The sequence below is a fragment of the Macaca fascicularis genome, chromosome 19 (assembly GCF_037993035.2).
Source record: "Macaca fascicularis isolate 582-1 chromosome 19, T2T-MFA8v1.1".
Lineage (NCBI taxonomy): Eukaryota > Metazoa > Chordata > Mammalia > Primates > Cercopithecidae > Macaca > Macaca fascicularis.
In genome coordinates this window covers 42,097,048-42,110,702 of record NC_088393.1, presented here as the reverse complement: position 1 = coordinate 42,110,702, position 13,655 = coordinate 42,097,048, and the positions used below count along the sequence as shown (strand labels likewise).

The following is a 13,655-nucleotide window of genomic DNA, read 5'->3' as shown; positions in this document are numbered from 1 at the left end:
TAATACCTGGGTGATAAAATAATCTTTACAACAAACCCCAAACCTGCACATCCTGTACATGTATCCCTGAACTTAAAAGTTAAAAATGTTTTTAAACAAAATATATTAAAAGTTTTTAAAAATTGGGTGTGTCCAGCAAACAGGTCTGTTTATAATGTCAAAAACTTGGGAACAGTACAATGAATAAATAAATTGTAAATACAAAAACTACTACACAGACATTAAAATGAATAAACCCCAAGTTGACAAACTGATGCATAATGTTGAGCAAAAGAAAAGGTTCCAGGTGAATATATACAGTATGATTCTGCTTATCTTTTTTTTTTTTTTGAGATGGAGTCTCGCTCTGTCCCCCAGGCTGGAGTGCAATGGCATGATCTTAGCTCACTGTAACCTCCACCTCCCAGGTTCAAGTGGTTCTCGTACTTCAGACTCCTGAGTAGCTGGGACTACAGGTGGTGTGCCACCACGCCCGGCTAATTTTTGTATTTTTAGTAGAGACATGGTTTCACCATGTTGCCCAAGCTGGTCTTGAACTCCTGGACTCAAGTGATCCACATGCCCCAGCCTCCCAAAGTGCTGGGAATACAGGTGTGAGCCACCATGCCCTGCCTGATTCTGCTTATCTAATGGTGAAAAGCAAATGAAAGTAAATTAAAGGTGGAGCCATGCAGTCATTATTAAACTATTTTGAAAAACAAGGATGACTAATTAAAAGTGCAGGATAGAGGCAGAAGGGTGGACTAGGACTGCATGCAGATGAGGAGGGATCCGGGGGCTCTGCACCGTGAGCTCACCTGCATGGTGAATTCACAGGTGTTCATTGTCCATTATTCCTTAAAGTGTTCATATAAGTGAACACCTCCTCTTCTTTGTGTATGTGCCTTATTTAGCAATAAAAACGTTTTAAAAATAGTGAGATATACTTCAGATATGAATAGATCTTTGTGGAAACCCAACCGTAATAGTTTTCATGTGAAAGGGGCTTGTGAATTAAAAAAAAAACCAGCAGCAGCTCCAGTACACACACACACAGCCACACATATTCATATAAAAAGGTCTATTGAAAAGTCTTTAACATCTGAATCCCTTTTATTTTATTTTTGCCTGGTGGTAGGCATAAATAACCTGGTAAGGATATCTACCCAAAGGGATATAAATCATTCTACCATAAAGACACATGCACACATGTATTCATTGCAGCACTTTTCACAGTAGTAAAGAAACGTAATCAACCTAAATGCCCATCAATGGCAGACTGGATAAATAAAATGTGATACATATGATGGAAAATATGGAATACCCTGCAGTCATCAAAAAAGATTGAGATCATGTCCTTTATGGGAACATGGATGGAGCTGGAGGGCCATTATCTTTAGCAAACTAATGCAGGAACAGAAAATCAAATACCACATGCTCTCACTTATAAATGGTAGCTAAATGAGGAGAACACATGGACACAAAGAGGGGAATAACACACCCTGGGGCCTATTGGAAGGTGGAGAGTGGGAGGAGGGAGAGGATTAGAAAAAGTAACAATTGGGTACTAGGCTTGGTACCTGGGTGACGAAATAATCTGTACAACAGACCCCCTTGACATGAGTTTACCTATGTAACAAACCTACATATGCACCCATGAACCTAAAATAAAAATAAAAAAAAAAGTTACCCAGGAATTTTCATGTCATTTTTGTTTTGACATATGCATATCCTTTGCCCACTTTTTAATGGGGTAGACAAACCTATCTTATAGACAAATTGCAAATAATACATATGGATGCTCCTTCTTCCAGGAGGTGGAGACTAATATTCTCCTTCTTTTTTTTTTTTTTTTTTTTTTTTTTGAGACGGAGTCTTGCTCTGTCACCCAGGCTGGAGTGTAGTGGCCGGATCTCAGCTCACTGCAAGCTCTGCCTCCCGGGTTCCCGCCATTCTCCTGCCTCAGCCTCCCGAGTAGCTGGGACTACAGGCGCCCACCACCTCGCCCGGCTAGTTTTTTGTATTTTACGGGGTTTCACCGTGTTAGCCAGGTAGTCTCAATCTCCTGACCTCGTGATCCGCCCGTCTCGGCCTCCCAAAGTGCTGAGATTACAGGCTTGAGCCACCGCGCCCGGCCAATATTCTCCTTCTTTAAGGGTGGGCTGACTTGGTGACTCCTTTCCAAAGACTACAGTAGAGGGAGGAACACATAGCAACTTTACAGTGGGTAAAAAACCGTGGAAGACTACATTATTCAAATGATCAAGTTTTACATCACCAGAGATAAGAGATATTGATACCATGTACCCCGATGCAATGTGACAAGAAAGATACTTAACTTCTAAGGTGTCTTTCCAAAAACCTCAAAAACTCCAAAACCCCAGTCTCATGGTAAGGAAGCACCAAACTCAGACTGTGGGGCATTCCATCTGGCCAGGTCTCTTGAAGACTACCAAGGCCATGAAAAATAAGGAAAGCGTTAGTCCAAACTGCATTATTTTGTAAGCCCCCCACCATTTCACAGACCTTGGTCAAAGTGAAACATTCCACAGGGGTTTGGGCTGTGAGAAACATTCTGCCCGACCACCTGACTTTTTTTTTTTTTTTTTTTTTTTTTTTTTTTTTTTGAGACAGTCTCCCTCTGTCGTCCTGCTGTGGGATAATTAAGGAATTAGAGAGACCGAGGGGTTGAGGAGGAATTATTTAATTATTTAGGTGCATTGACCTAGTCGGATTAACATTCAAAGGACTGAGCCCTGAACAAAGAGTTAAGCTACCTTTTAAGCATTTTGTGGGGCAGGGGGGAGATCCGTGCAGGGGGAAGCATATTACAGAAGTGAGAAACAAAGACAGTTATTTAACTGAGACATGCATTACATTATTTCTTACTTTTCAAGAAACAACATGTTTTACGACTTGAGGTTATCTGTCTAGCAGACCTTGCATCTGCACAGCTAGAGAAACAGAGTCTTCACAATGCCTGGGAAAGGGAGAGATAAGGCTCGCTAGCCACAGAAGGAAAAACAGGCAGTTAATTTTGAAGGATTCCAGCTCTTTCTCTTCCTCAGGGGGAATTGGTTTTGTTTTGTTTTGTTTTGTTTTTTACATACAACTGAGTTTTTGCTTACACATTCTTTAATTTCTTTTAATTCCTGTTCCAGCAATGGCTGGAGGGCAGTGGTGCAATCTCAGCTCACTGCAATCTCCACCTTCCGGGTTCATACCATTCTCCTGCCTCAGCCTCCGGAGTAGCTGAGACTACAGGTGCCCACCACCACACCTGGCTGATTTTTGTATTTTTAGTAGAGACGGGGTTTCACCAAGTTAGCCAGGATGGTCTCAATCTCCTGACTTCATGATCCACCTGCCTCAGCCTCCCAAAGTGCTGGGATTACAGGCGTAAGCCACCACACCCGGCCCCAACCACCTGACTTTCTTATCACATCTTGCTGGGAGAAAAGTCCAAAGGACCTCATTATCATATCCTGCCAGAAAAAGAGCCAAGCGGCCTCATCATGGGAACACCTTATTGATATCCTCCTGGGGAGTAAGCCATAGCCCCCCCAGACCCCTACCCAGGCGTATAATTGCACCAGTTGTAAGCAGCAGTGGGCCCCGGCATTGAGCTGGTGCCCCACCTCCAAATAAAACCTGCATTGCAGTAGAGCCGCTATCCCTCCCCTCCCCTCCCCTCCCCTCCCCTCCCCTTCCCTTCCCTTCCCTTCCCTCAGGTATTTCTTTATAGCAATGCAAATGGACTAACCCAATTTAGGACACCCCTAGGGGGAGAGGTCAGGCTGCTGGGACATCGCTCCTTTCCGAGCCATTTCTGGATGCCTCACTGATTGGATTTGCATTAAACAGTCATTCTGCAGCAAGATCACAAATCTACTCTTTATTTTTTATTTTTTAGACCAGAGTCTCATTCTGTTGCCTAGGCTGGAGTGCACTGGCACAATCTCGGCTCACTGCAACTTCCATCTCCCAGGCTCAAGCAGTTCTCCGGCCTCAGCCTCCTGAGTAGCTGGGATTACAGGTGCCCGCCACCACGCCCAGCTAATTTTTGTAGTTTTAGTAGACAGGGCTTTGCCATGTTGGCCAGGCTGGTCTCGAACTCCTGACCTCAGTTGATCCATCCACCTTGACCTCCCAAAGTGCTGGGATTACAGGTGTGAGTCACTGTGCCCAGACTACTCTTCTTTATTAAGGGGCCTGATTCCTGGCTCTGGAAAAGATCTCATCACTGATCCCTTATACATCAGGACAGGCAGAGACCACCACCTCCTCCACCCTGAAAAGTGTTTTAGGAGAACACAGTGAGAAGCTCAAGGGGGTGAAATTCAAAAATGCGTGCATGAGCTGTGGACTAAGGTCTGCCTAAATGTGTGTACTGGATGGTGGTTGTGGTAGGGGGGTGGTGCTAGGGCTTCCTAAATTTGGGGAGATGATGAGAGGCATGCAATACATAATTGTCACATCATGGAGAATGGGGCATTCATCCCCTCAAGCATTTGTCCTTTTCAGCACCACTTGTTGAAAAGACTATTTTCATTGAATTGCCTTTAGTCCTTTGTCAAAGACCAGTTGACTGTATTTGTGCAAGTCTATTTCTAGGTTCTCTATTCTGTTCTATTGATCTACATGTCTATTCTTTCACGAATAGCAAGTCTTGATTAATACAAGTCTAGTCTGCATTGCCCTAGCAGAGGTTCTCCATGAGGGCTCCATCTCTGCAGCAACTTCTACCCTGGATATCCAGGCATTTCCATACATCCGCTAAAATCTAGGTGGAGGTTCCCAAACCTCAGTTCTTGACTTCTGTGCACCCACACGCTCAACACCACATGAAAGTAACCACGGCTTGGGGCTTGCCCTCTCTGAAGCAATGACCTGACCTATACCTTGGTCCCTTTTAGCCAAGGCTAAAGCTGAAGCAGCTGGGACAAAGGGTACCATGTCCCGAGGCTGTACAGAGCAGATGGGGCCCTGGGCCCAGCCACAAAACCATTTTTTACCTCCTAGGCTTCCAGGCCTTTGATGGGAGGGGCTCCTATGAAGGTCTCTGACATGCCTTGGAGACATTTTCCCCATTGTCTTGGTGATTAACATTTGGCTCCTTGTTACTTATGCAAATTTCTGCAGTAGGCTTGAATCTCTTCCCAGAAAATGGGTAAAAACCCTTTTGTATTACATCATCAGGCACAAATTTTCCAAACTTTCATGCTCTGCTTCCTCCTGAATGCTTTGTCAGTTAGAAATTTCTTCCATCAGATACCCTAAATTATCTCTCTTAAGTTCAAAGTTCCACAGATCTCTAGGGCAGGGGCAAAACGTCACCAATCTCTTTGCTAAAGCAGAGTTAAGAATTACCTTTATGTCAGTTCCCAAGAATTTCCTCGTCTCTATCTGAGACCACTTCAGCCTGGACTTCCTTGTCCATATAGCTATCAGCTAGGAACATTTTGACTGAAGCCATTCAAGAAGTCTCTAGGAGGTTCCAAACTTTCCCAAATTTTCCTGTCTTCTTCTGAGCCCTCCAAACTGTTCCAACCTCTGCCTGTTACCCAGTTCTAAAGCTGCTTCCACATTTTTGGGTATCATTATAGCAGTACCCCATTCTACTGGAACCAATTTGCTGTATTAGTCTGTTCTCACACTGCTATGAAGACACACCTAAGACTGGGTAATGTGTAAAGGAAAGAGGTTTAATTGACTCACAGTTCCACCTAGCTGGGGAGGCCTCAGGACACATACAATCATGGTGGAATCCAAAGGGGAAGCAGGCACCTTCTTCTCAGGGTGGCAGGACGGAGTGAGTGCCAGCTAGGGAAATGCCAGACACTTATAAAACCATCAGATCTCACGAGAACTCACTCACTGTCATGAGAACAGCATGGGGGAAATCACCCCCGTGATTTAGTTACCTCCCACAGGGTCCCTCCCACAACACGTAGGGATTATGGAATTACAATTCAAGATGAAGTATGGGTGGGGACATGAAGCCAAACCATATCATCTACAGATCAATTGAAAAGAACAGACATCTTGACAATACTGAGTCTTCCTATCCATGAACATGAAATCTCTCTCCATTTATTTATTTTTTTCATTTTAGCTTTGTAGTTTTCCTCATAAAAGACCTTTTGTATATTTTGTTAGATTTACACCTAACAATGTCATTTTGGAGGAAGTTAATGTAAATGATATTTTGTTTTTAATTTCAAATCCCAATTGCTCATTGCTGGTATACAGGAAAGTGATTAACTTGTATATATTAACATATATCCTGCAGTCTTAATAGTTTATTAATTCCAGAAGCTTTTCCTTGATTTTTTAAAGATTTTGTACAAAGACAATCATATCTACTAACAAAGACAGTTCTATTTCTTCCTTTCCAATTTGTATACCCAACTTCCATTAAAACACTGAAAAGTGGTGAGAGGAGATATCTTTACCTTGTTCCTGATCTTATCAGAAAAACTTCTAGCTTCTCTCATTCAGTGTTATGTTAGCTGTAGATTTTTTGTAGATGTTCTTTATCAAGTTGAGAGAGCTCTCTTCTATTTCCAGTTTGCTAAGTGTTTTCCTTTTCTTTTCTTTTTTTTTTTTGAGACGGAGTCTCCCTCTGTTGCCCAGGCTGGAGTGCAGTGGTGCGATCTCGGCTCACTGCAAGCTCCGCCTCCCGGGTTCATGCCATTCTCCTGCCTCAGCCTCCCGAGTAGCTGGGACCACAGGCACCCGCCACCACGGCCGGCTAATTTTTTGTATTTTTAGTAGAGATGGGGTTTCACCATGTTAGACAGGATGGTCTCGATCTCCTGACCTTGTGATCCGCCCACCTCGGCCTCCCAAAGTGCTGGGATTACAGGTGTGAGCCATCATGACCGGCCGCTAAGTGTTTTTTTAATCATGAATGGGTGCTGTATTTTGACAAATGCTTTTTGCAACTATTGATATGACTATGTGATTTCTGTTAATATGATGGATATTAATTGATTTTCCAATGCTGAACCAGCCTTGCATATCTGGAAGAAACCCAACTTGGCCATGGTGTATAATGCTTTTTATATATTGTTGGGTTTGATTTGCTAATATTTTGTTGAAGACTTTTCCATTTATATTCATAGAACATGTTGACCTGCATTTTTCTTTTCTTACAATGTAATGTTTTAGTATTAGTGTAATGCTGGGCTCATCATATGAGTTAGGAAGTATTCTCTTTACTTCTATCTCCTGGAAGACATTGTAAAGAACTAGTGCTTTCTATTTCAGGTGGTTATTACTTATTTCATTTTAAATAGGACAATTCAGATTATCTATTAATTCTTGTGTGAGGTTAGCAAACTGTGTTTTTCATGGAATTGATCCATTTCACTTAGGTTATCAAACTTGTAGGCAGAGTGTTGTTCATGGTATTCCTATGTTATCCTTTTAATGTCCGTGGGATCTATAGTGATACTCCATTTCATTTCTGATTTTAGTAATTTGTGTTCTCTCTCTTTGCCCCACCTCTTAGCTTGGCTTAGAGGCTTATTAATTTCATCTTTTAAAGAAACAGCTTTTTATTACATTAACTTTCTCTATTGATTTCCTGTTTTCAATTTCATTGATTTCTCCTCTAATTTGTATTATTTCTTCTGCTTACTTTGGATTTAAATTGTTCTCCTTTCTCTAATTTTCTAATTTGGATTACTGATTTGGGGTATTTATTCTTTTCTAATGTGGGCATTTAATGTCATACATTTCTTTATAAACTCTGCTTTCACTGTATCCCACAGATTTTAATAGGTTGTATTTTCATTTAGTTCAAAATATTTAAATTTTTTTTTTTGTTTTTTGGATCCATGTGTTTTTTAGAAGTGTGTTGCTTAATATCCATATATTTTGGAATTTTCTATATTTCAGAACTATCTGTTACTGATTTCTAGTTTAATTCCACTGTGGCCTTCTCCCTTGCCTCTGCTCCCTGTTCTCCACTTTACAGCCAGAGGATGTTGGTTAAGACCTGATTCTGACCTCCATCTTCTCCACCAAATGTTCCCTGACTCCTCAGAAAAGACACACATCTGCTCTGCCTGCCCTTCCAGGCCTGAATCCTGCATCCTCACTCTCTGGTCCCACCAAACATAATGGAGACCTTCAGTTCCCTGAATACCGCCAGCTCAGTTTTGCATAGAAATACGTTCACATGCTGATCCTTGTGCTCATAACACCATCTACATAGCATTCTAGCAGTTATCAGAAATGGGAACCTCTCCATGTATCTCCTGACCTAGGATTAAGATACTGAGTCTGAGGGAACTCAGGGGCCCTAAATCCAACAGCCAGGAAAGTGGCAGGCGTATGTATAGTCCCAAGACACCAAAATCCCAGAGACTATATGGTTAGGAGATGAGGAGGGTACAGGTCTGAGACACCCTCTACTCACCTGTGCATGACCTTAGTCATGCACAGGTGAGTAGAGACTTCTGCAGCCATTAGTATCTGTGAGAAGAACAACACTACAGGCAACTGGCAACCATGGTGGGGTTCTAAGGGTTTGTCCAACCCCTTCTCCTGGTGCTGGAGCAAGATGGCCTCCAGCTGACTGTCTACTGTGGGCCTCACACATTAGGGCAGCCTTTTATCAGCGGTGTGATCTTGGGCTACTCGACCTCCCTGTTCCTCAGCATCTTCATCTGTAAAATGGGGACAGTAATGGAACCAACTCATAGGGGTAGTGTTGGTATCAAACACATTAGTACATATAAAGTGCTAAGTATATGCTATCGTTATCCACAGAATCAAGACTTTTGTTAAAATAAACTACAGCCACATGCATGTCATGAATGCATCTCAGAAAAACAAATACAGTATCACAACATTTATGTAAAGTTTTAAATATGCACAAATAAGTAATATATGGTTATGGGATATAGCCATATATGGCTGAAGAAACAGTATTAGGAAAATAAAACTATTAACTACACAAAATTTAGAATGAATGATTACCTCAAAGCAGGGGAGAGAATACAGACGAAATTTCTAAGATATTGATAAAGTTCTGTTTCTTAAAGCAGATGATAGCTTCATGGCTGTCTGTCTTAGTGTTATTCTTTTTGCCTTACTTATACATCATAAATATTATTTTGTGTAATTTTTTAATGTAAATCAAAACAACCATAAACAAAGCTGTCTCAGATGTTGACTAAAGCTGTTCATTGTATGTTTGCATGCACAAAAGTGTTTAATTGTTTAATTTACAGGTGTTGGGAGCCAGCGCCCCAAAATCTGGCCATAAACTGGCCCCAAAACTGGCCATAAACAGAATCTCTGCAGTACTGTGATATGTTCATAATGGCCCTAACGTCCACGCTGGAAGGCTGTGGGTTTACGGGAATGAGGACAAGGAACACCTAGGGCGGAAAACCGCTTAAAGGCACTCTTTTTTTTTTTTTTTTTTTTGAGACGGAGTCTCGCTCTGTCACCCAGGCTGGAGTGCAGTGGCCGGATCTCAGCTCACTGCAAGCTCCGCCTCCCGGGTTTACGCCATTCTCCTGCCTCAGCCTCCCGAGTAGCTGGGACTACAGGCGCCTGCCACCTCACCCGGCTAAGTTTTTGTATTTTTAGTAGAGACGGGGTTTCACTGTGTTAGCCAGGGTGGTCTTGATCTCCTGACCTCATGATCCGCCCGTCTCGGCCTCCCAAAGTGCTGGGATTACAGGCTTGAGCCACCGCGCCCGGCCTTAAAGGCATTCTTAAGCCACAAACAATAGCATGAGTGATCAGTGCTCTAAGGACATGCTTCTGCATGGAAGGCCCATCCCTTCGTTTCCCATAAGGAATATTTTTAGTTAATTTAATATCTACAGAAACAATGCTAATGACTGGTTTGCTGTTAATAAATACGTGGGTAAATCTCTGTTTGGGGCTCTCAGCTCTGAAGGCTGTGAGACCCTTAATTTCTCACTTCACACCTCTATATTTCTGTGTGTGTGTCTTTAATTCCTCTAGCGCCGCTGGGTTAGGGTCTCCCCGACCGAGTTGGTCTCGGCATACAGGTATCTTTTAGAACTGAAAATTTCACTACCAGAATTTTTATACTGATAAAATTATTATTATGACATAATGATTTACGTCATCATAAATTGTTTCACCTAATTCATTATCTAAATTAAAACCTTGTTATAACACATAAAAAGGAAAAATGAATTAAGGCTTTTGTCAGTGTTCTCAATGCAAAGTGACTGAAATTTTGAATGAGTTTTAGCCACCTTCAAGCATTTAAGAGAATGTGTGCTAGGTTTGAATACTTGTACCCTCTAAAACTCATATTGAAATTTCATTGCCAGCTGGGTATGGTGGCTCATACCTGTAATCCCAGCATTTTGGGAGGCCGAGGCAGGTGGATCATTTGAGGCCAGGACTTTGAGACCAGCCTGGCCAACACGGCAAAACCCCATCTCTACTAAAAACACAAAAATCAGCTGGGCATTGTATTAGTCCATTTTGATGCTGCTGATAAAGACATACCCAAGATGGGGCAATTTACAAAAGAAAGAGGTTTAATGGAGAACTCACAGTTCCACATGGCTGGGGAAGCCTCACAATTATGGTGGAAGGGAAGGAGGAGAAAGTCACATCTTACATGGATGGCAGCAGGCAAAGAGAGTTCGTGCAGAAACTCCCATTTTTAAAACCATCAGATCTTGTAAGCCTCATTCACTATCAGTAGAACAGTGCAGGAAAGACCTGCCTCCATAATTCAATCATTATCCACTGAGTTCCTCCCACGACACATGGGAATTGTGGGAGTTACAATTCAAGATGACATTTGGGTGGTGACGCGTACCTGTAGTCCCAGTTACTCGGGAAGCTGAGGTGGGAGGATCACTTGAACCTGGGAGGCGCAGGTTGCAGTGAGCTGAGATTGTACCACTGCACTCCAGCCTGGGCAACAGAGCAAGACCCTGTCTCAAAAAAGAAAAAAAAGAAAGAAATTTCATTACTACTAAAACAGTATTATGAGGTAGGAACTTTAAGAGGTGATTAGGCCATGAGGGCTCTGCCCTCATGAGCGGGTTTAATGCTTTTTAGAAAAGGCTTCTGGGACCTGTATGCTTTCTTTGCTCTTCTGCCATTTGGGAAATAGTGTGTCTGCCACTCCACCCAGCCTGACCCTTCTCCCATGCCCCCCAAAATGCACCATTCAAGGTACCATCTTGGAAGCAGAGAACAGGCCTTTACTAGACACTAAATCTGTTGGCCCATTGATCTTGGACTTCCCAGCCTCCAGAACTGCTAGAAAATAAATTTCTGTTCTTTATAAATTGGTCTGTGGTATTCTGTTATAGCAGCACAAAACAAAGACAATGTGATATTTAAGGCTTTTGATTTTAGTATGTTTACAACGCTTAGTAGCATACTAAAAGGTGAACCAAATATGAAATACTTGCATAAGTTTAACTTCTTAAATCCATATATTTTCAATGTTTAATTCACTACCTACATGCACATATTTAGCATGATATTAATTGCTTAATGTTGAAATAATGGTGTTTCATAAATTCATAAGTTAAAAATAGTGAGTGGAGAGGGTAACTCCGGGCCTGTGGTGTGAGCACTAATTCTCTATCCTTAAAATAGTCCTGCATTCTTAAGATCTGCCCTGAATGGTGTCCCTTCTACCCCTAGCCAAAACAGCCTGAACATTCCTTCAGCTTGACTAAACTTAGACAGGTTTCTCCTCTTATAGGCCCCTGGCCTCCCTTTCCTTAGAGCATTCACTTCAGGAAACTTTTAATTGTAATCTTTCTATGCCCCTTGAAATGTACTTAAATCTTCTCCCAGCCTCTTGCCACTTTCACAAACCAGGAAATGTCTTTCTAAAGGACTTGGAAACTTTTGTTTTAAAACGTAGATATTGTAGATATCGAAGGAGACGGCACACCTATCTCCCAGTTTCTGTGGGAGGGTAGGAGCCTAACATCAATGGGTACCTTTGGTTCACAGATCCCACTGGTCAGCCTCCCCACTTAACGTGTTCCAGTATTTTTCCACTAGCTCACTCCAGTGCTTCAAAAGCCTGCCACCTTTTGGTCCAATGGCGCTGACTTCGGTACCTCTCTCATATTGCAAAAGTCTTGAATAACTTTCTCTGCCTGTTTCAACTTTTTCCAGTTCATTTTTTATTCTGACACTCTTCTATGGCTTCTCCTCTGGCTCCCCCATCGTAACTCTCCTGTTGTCTGTTCCAGCAGCCTCCCCAAGGTCTTCCACTTTCACTCTTACCACTCCGCTTCCTCAGTCCTGAGCAGCCTTTGGGAACCTTTTCAAATCCTATCTCAGTTGGAATCTCTCAGTTTAACACCCCCGGGGCTAATCTTCTATGGCGACCTCAGAAGGAAGGGGTAATGCTCAGGCAACCAAGTCACATGTGACTCATGTCCTGGCAATCTCTTTCTTGTGGACAGGTGACAGGCCCCGGTTTCCCTGCTGCTCCACACAATGGGACCTCCAAGCCCCCGCACGTGCTGGCTCCACTCGTAACACTCTTCCACCCTCATCACGCTGGGTGTCAAGACGGGAACACAACCAGGAACGCGCCACCGTCCTGAACAAACTTCACTGAAGGTAAACTGAGTGGGCGCCCTTCATTCGGGTCTTAGGATTGGGAGGTGGGAGTTCTGCCCGATGAGGGTTTAGAGGACACAGCACTAACCCGCGCTGGGTTGATTAGCTCAAGCTTCGCCATTAAAGGCCATTGGCGGCGAGGACCCCCGGAGCGGTGGACTCGGCCGCACCCGGCCTGGCGCGAGGTCGCCCGGCAGAGCCCTCGCCAAGCTTCAGAACCGCCTCTGTCCGTGGGGCAACACCGGCTCTAGGGCTTTTCCCACTCACTTTATCTTGCGCCCCACTGTACTGTTCTGTCAAGTGACCCACCTCAGAAAACGACCGCCTCCAGGAGGACGCCGGAAGTCCCGCCTTGTCGCTTTTATGTGCTCGGAAATGCCTCTTTCCTCGGCCTCCATTGGCCCAACTTCGCAGGCGCATGGCGCAGAGGCATCTGGGTAATGTAGTTCCCATAGAGACAAGGGTCCTGGCTAGGCACACTTGCTTCAGACCACCGAGCATAGGCTAAGGGACCCTCGGAAGAGCTTAAGGAAATGCTGTTTCCAAGCTCCAAGAACTGAACCGGGCGGGACATGGTGGCGCGCGCCTGTGTTCCAGCTATTCGAGAGACTGAGGCCGGGACATGCTTGAGCCCAGAAATTTGAGGCTGCAGTGAGCTAGGATTGCACCGCTGCGCTCCAGCCTGGGACCCAGAGCAAGACCCCGCCTCTACAAAAAGAAAAAGAAAAAAAAAAAAAAAAAGAAAGAAAACTTGGGGTCAGTATTTCACGTGCACTCCAAAGCTGCAACATCAGTTGGGTACACAACACGGTAATGCCAGTCCAATACAGTGTGCCTATCAGATGAGAGCTAACGAATGCAGGCATCCTCAGAGACACTGCAAACTGGGTTCCAGACCATTGCAATAAAGCGAATATCGCAATAAAGTATGTCACAGGAGAGTCTGGGCGCGGTGGCTCACGCCTGTAATCCCAGCACTTTGGGAGGCCAAGACGGGCGGATCACGAGGTCAGGAAATCGAGGCCATCCTGGCTAACACGGTGAAATCCGTCTCTACTAAAAAT

At 43.6% G+C, this 13,655-nt stretch overlaps 1 long non-coding RNA gene across 8 annotated transcripts in view; it reads right to left on the bottom strand.

The window, feature by feature from the left end:
- LOC135968666 (uncharacterized) overlaps window positions 1-12,928 on the bottom strand; it is a 43,381-nt gene extending 30,453 nt beyond the window's left edge. For 2 of the 8 annotated variants that reach the window (XR_012427434.1, XR_010583590.1), the window contains exons 1-3: window positions 12,051-12,928; window positions 10,811-10,928; window positions 5,698-5,802 (exon numbers count right to left, since the gene is read on the bottom strand). This is a non-coding gene — a long non-coding RNA (uncharacterized lncRNA). The remainder of the gene's footprint in view (window positions 1-5,697; window positions 5,803-10,810; window positions 10,929-12,050) is intronic. The other 6 variants (XR_012427435.1, XR_010583592.1, XR_010583593.1 and 3 more) reach the window with 5 other exon arrangements.
- Between the last annotated feature and the right edge of the window lie 727 nt (window positions 12,929-13,655).